Here is a 5,000-nt window from a genome sequence, read left to right on the forward strand (position 1 = left end):
TATATATATATATATATATATATATATATATATAAAAGTTTACAAAGGGCTGGTGAGATGGCTCAGCGGGTAAGAGCACTGACTGCTCTTACGAAGGTCCTGAGTTCAAATCCCAGCCACCACATGGTGGCTCACAACCACCGGTAATGAGATCTGACATCCCCTCCTGGTGCTGTCTAAAGACAGCTACAGTGTACCTATGTATAATATTAAATCTTAAAAAAAAAAAAAACTTTACAAAGTCATGATCTATTTTATATAGTACATAAAATACTATGTTACATAAATGTAGTTACGAATAAAATCATAGAACTTTCAGAAGAAACCCTAGAAGAAGAGCCTCATGAGTAGGCAAACCACAAGTTTCAGCCCTCAGATATAAAAGTCCTTAGATATACAAAAGAAAACTTGCTGAAGCGGACTCCATTAAAATGTAAAGAGAACCTGTGGTCTGGGAGTGTGGCTCAGTGGCCAGTGCCTCCCTACATATACAATACCCTGGGTTTCAGGTTTGGGGCATGGCAACGACAGTAAGTAAACCTTGCATTATGGAAGAAAACAGAGACACTTTAGCATGAAAAAATGAATATGAATGACCTCTCAAACATGTATTTCAAATATATAAAGAACTTGTAAATTCAATAAAAATAAATAAGCCAAGAACCTAACTTAGAATATGGATTCAGGACATAGCACCAGTGGAGATGGCAAATAGCACACAGAAAATAACAGCACCACTCTTATTAGGGAAATAAAACCATGAGGAAGATACTACCACACACCTATCGGAATTGCTAAAATAAAAATGTTAATAATATTAGCATAGTTTAGAACTTACTAAAAAGTCAGAGAACAACCCCAGGAGTCGACAACTGAGGCTTCCTGAAGTTAAACAGCTTCTGCGAGGCAAGGACGTAATGGGATGAAGGGGCAGCCAAAGACACTGAGACAACCTGCCAACCACAGTCTGACAGAGGATTATTATCTGGAATCTTATAAAGAGCTCTAAATACCAAAACCCTACGTAAACCAGTCAACGAGGGGCTATGAACTGAACTGACGTAATGAAACGCACTCACTCCTCTGCATGCCAGCAAAAATTACTTTAAAAATTAGCAAGTGCAGATAAAGATCAGAAATGCCTGAACCTTTTAAATATTACAGGTGGGAAGACAAGGTAGTTCAGGCTAATGTGTTTTTGAGAATTTTTTTTTTATAAACATAATATGACCAGTCAAATCAATTTACCTTCGAGAAAAGGAAAATGTATATTTGCCTTAAAAAGTTGTTATAAAGTTTGATCGCTGCTATATCATAACAGTTAAGACCTAGGAACAGGCGGAATGGTCTTTCAATGTGTGTAACCTCATGGCGACACACCCGCAGGGGGGGACCCACACCTGGGTCCACACCTTACCAGCCCACTTACAAATTCTCAAAGGAGCAGTCAGTGGCCAGCCACCGTTGAGTAGTCTACAGTTGGAGTGGGAGGGGTGAGGCTGACAGGTTTTGGAGATGGAACTGTCCTGTACCCTGACTGTTACTGGGGTACAGATGTTTACACCAAAAATGTCGACTTGACTATAGGATAAAAAGCTAAAACTGAAGACAGACAGTAGCAGTCCAACATATCCAGGACACAATCCAGTTAGTGTGTGTGTGTGTGTGTGTGTGTGTGTACATGTGCATCCACACTCCTGCCGAGTGGGTAAGTCAGCTCACTGAATAGGATATGAAGGCTGACCAGCACCATCACCACGGAAATATAACGGTCATGTACACTACCAGCAGCAGCAGCAGCACGGAGACAGCATCCGGCCACCGCCCTAGGTACTCTATGCACACTTAGCACTCACCACAACTCTATGAGCCATGAGGCCGCTACTTCTGCCCGCCCTAATTATACATTTATGAGAAGACTGAATGCAGAACCCACCTCCGTGGTGGCGTCAGGATTCAGAGCAGGTGGGGGGTGGGGGGGTGGCAATCTACCATTTCTCACCTTACTCCTGTGCAGGACACTGCAAGTAAGAGAGCTACAGAGTGACCCATGGAAACTGTGGTGTTCACCTTCCCTAGATGTAAAGAGCCCTCACTAAATCACTCCGTGCACCCACACGGGCTCTCTCACTTAGTATAGAAGGCTGACCTGTCCCTACCTGTCCCTCTAGAAAATGGGAGGAGTCAGAGCCTCGACCCTGCTCATTAGGCCCACTCTTCCTTATTCAGTTTTGCAGAATAAATGTGCGAGTGCTTGAGCCATCTGCTGCAAGGGAATAATGTCTCGGCCAGGCTTAGATAGCACGTCTCTCTAATCTCCCAGTGGTGTGTGAGCTCTTCCTTCTGTGAAGCTCTGCACATCTTTGATTTGTTACTTTGTGTTGTGGATTGACTTGAATAACACACATTAACAGTTATAAGACAGCAATGGTGCATTATTTCAGGGGTGGAGGTCAGGACTCAATCCATGGTCTTGTGCTTGCATGTGCCCAACCCCAAAAGATATTTTAACATCTATGTAGTTACTTGAGTCCTAAGTGACTAACCACCATGGACTTTTGTGGCTGGGATACCCGACATAAAAACTTGGTTAACCTTAAATCATAATGATTAGTTTAGCAATTATTCTTTCCTCCAATACTTGTGTCATAGGTGATAGAGTGATCATCTAGATATATGATAGATAAGATACTATATTTGTGATACATGTAGATGAGTAATATAGATAGATGATAGATACAGATGATAGATACAAAGATATGGAGATATAGACAGGAAGTTAATAGAGATAGAGATCAATAGGTAAATAGGTAGATAGATATTACTCTTAGTATCTGAATATTACAATAGCAGGGACCACTGCCCCAATGTTCATGTATAAATTTTTTACACTGCCATATCAAATATTAGAATATTCATTATTCTAAAATTATTTTTAAATTTGAAGTTACATTTGGACTAGACACAAGAGGTCAAAATGTCTAAGGCTAGAGAGAGGTGTCAATCAGTAGAATGCATGCCACGAAAGCATGCCATACAAGATGAACAACTTTGATATCCAACACCCATATAACATATAACAGGGCTACAGCAGGTCAACTCAATTCGGCAAGCTCCAGATTCAGACTGAGGTACTGTCCCAGAAAAATGAGGTGGGCCACAATTGACTTCCGCACACACTGACACACGGGTACACCAACATACACACCCATATAGCTGATTCTGGTAGTGCAAACTTGTAGTCATAGTGATAGAGGCAAAGATAGTCGATCCCCAGAGCTTACTGGCCATCCAGTCTGACCTAACTGTCAAGCCACGGGTACCAGGGAGGGAATCTGTCTCAAAAACATGGGGAAGGCTCCTGACGAGTGACTTCTGGCCTCCAAATGCATTTGTATACACACATATACACGCACACATGCATACACATCTATATGTATACATATATACACACATGTATACACACACACAAAAACATGTACATATACATTCACTCCCCCATAAATATGTCTACACCAAAAAGCCTATATAAAACTCCCTTTAAGTAGTCTATTTTAAAATGCAATATTTTCAGGTTTGAAAAAAGAACAAGAATGTTGCCTATCGGATAGCTGGGGTCATAAACAGGAGTTGTGCTGGCGCAGATCTTCAGTAATGCTCTCAGCCCTTGATGCCCTGGCACAGCAGCAGGGGTGGCCTCTAGTGTTACAGTTTTCATGCAGGCTGCAGGCACCAGGACTTTTGTGGACTTAGGACACTCAGACCCTGACGGCAGCTAGCACTGTAGCTTCTGGGCCTGTGTAGCCTTTGACAACAGCTGGTACTACTGTTCCTAAGTGAGGAGGTCGCCAGCTCCCAGGTCTCCAGGGTCTGAGACGCTCTGGTCTGCAGTCTTTCCTCTCCGGATCAGTCATCTTCCTTTCTCAGTTTTTGGTCTTTACCATCTCTTGCCTCTCTTCCCGGCTGTTCCGCGGCATCTTGTTGCTGTGACTGCTGCAATGGCTGTTCCTGGTGCCAGGGCAGCAGCCAACCTTGCCCTTCTCACCTGCTTCCACTTCAGCTCTGCACTGGTCTTGTGGCTCTGCCTCTCCTGTGGCTGTCAAAGCTACTGGCTGCTTTCTGGTTGAACTCCACTTCTGCTGTTTAGCCACATGCCACCCTTGAAGGGCTACCTCTGCTGTCCTGGAGGCCATAGGCCTCTCCACATGGCTCTATCTCTTCTGTGGCTGTTAGAGTTACTGCCTGCTCTGCACTCCTCTGCATCTTTCCCAGAGGTGGCAGCCCCTGCCATGATCTGGCTCCATCACTGTGTGGCCCAGCTGCAGCCACCCACCATCACTTCTGCAGCTGCTCCACATGCTCCACCATCTCCCTCTCTTAGCATTACCAGCTCCCATCAGTCCACTCTACAAATGACAGGTAAACAACAACACACAAAAATACCACTGGGGAGATTCTTTTAATTGCACATAATATCTGAAGACCAGAGAAGGCAACCAGGAAGGTATTTCCATTCTGTTCACCATGTAGGTACTATAACCGGCTTTACGGAAACAGAAAAAGGTGTTTGCACCAATCATTTCAGACCTTCATGCAAATGATCAATTGTGCTTATGCCAACTCTGGTTGTCCCTTGTGCACAATCTCCCTAATGGGCCTCCAGGGAAAAAGGCTCCCTCCCCAGCCAGGAAATGGTTGCATGGAAGGTCTGGAGTAAGTTGTTTGTTTTTTTTAAGTCTTGCTGGAGCCACCTCTTTAGAGGCCAAGCTGGGTCTCAGCAGCAAGTGGCTTCGATTATTGTGTAAATTCCTCAGAGGTTCCAAGGAGCATTCAAAGTGACATAAAGGCTGTCCAGCTGCCAGTGTGCCTGTTTTCTTTCTCTGGGGAAAAGAGTCCAGCAGCTACCAATTAAGACCTCCAATCATCCCATTCCAAACATTTTCACTTATAAAATAACAAACTTCAGGAGGAGTACCTACAGAAAAACTTTTTCTTAATAT

At 43.6% G+C, this 5,000-nt stretch overlaps 1 protein-coding gene across 6 annotated transcripts in view; it reads right to left on the minus strand.

Annotated features, from left to right (window-relative positions):
- Nucleotides 1-5,000, minus strand: part of Klhl8 (kelch like family member 8) — a 50,260-nt gene that overhangs the window by 32,938 nt on the left and 12,322 nt on the right. The window lies entirely within an intron of this gene.

The sequence above is a fragment of the Mus caroli genome, chromosome 5 (assembly GCF_900094665.2).
Source record: "Mus caroli chromosome 5, CAROLI_EIJ_v1.1, whole genome shotgun sequence".
Taxonomy (NCBI): Eukaryota; Metazoa; Chordata; class Mammalia; order Rodentia; family Muridae; genus Mus; species Mus caroli.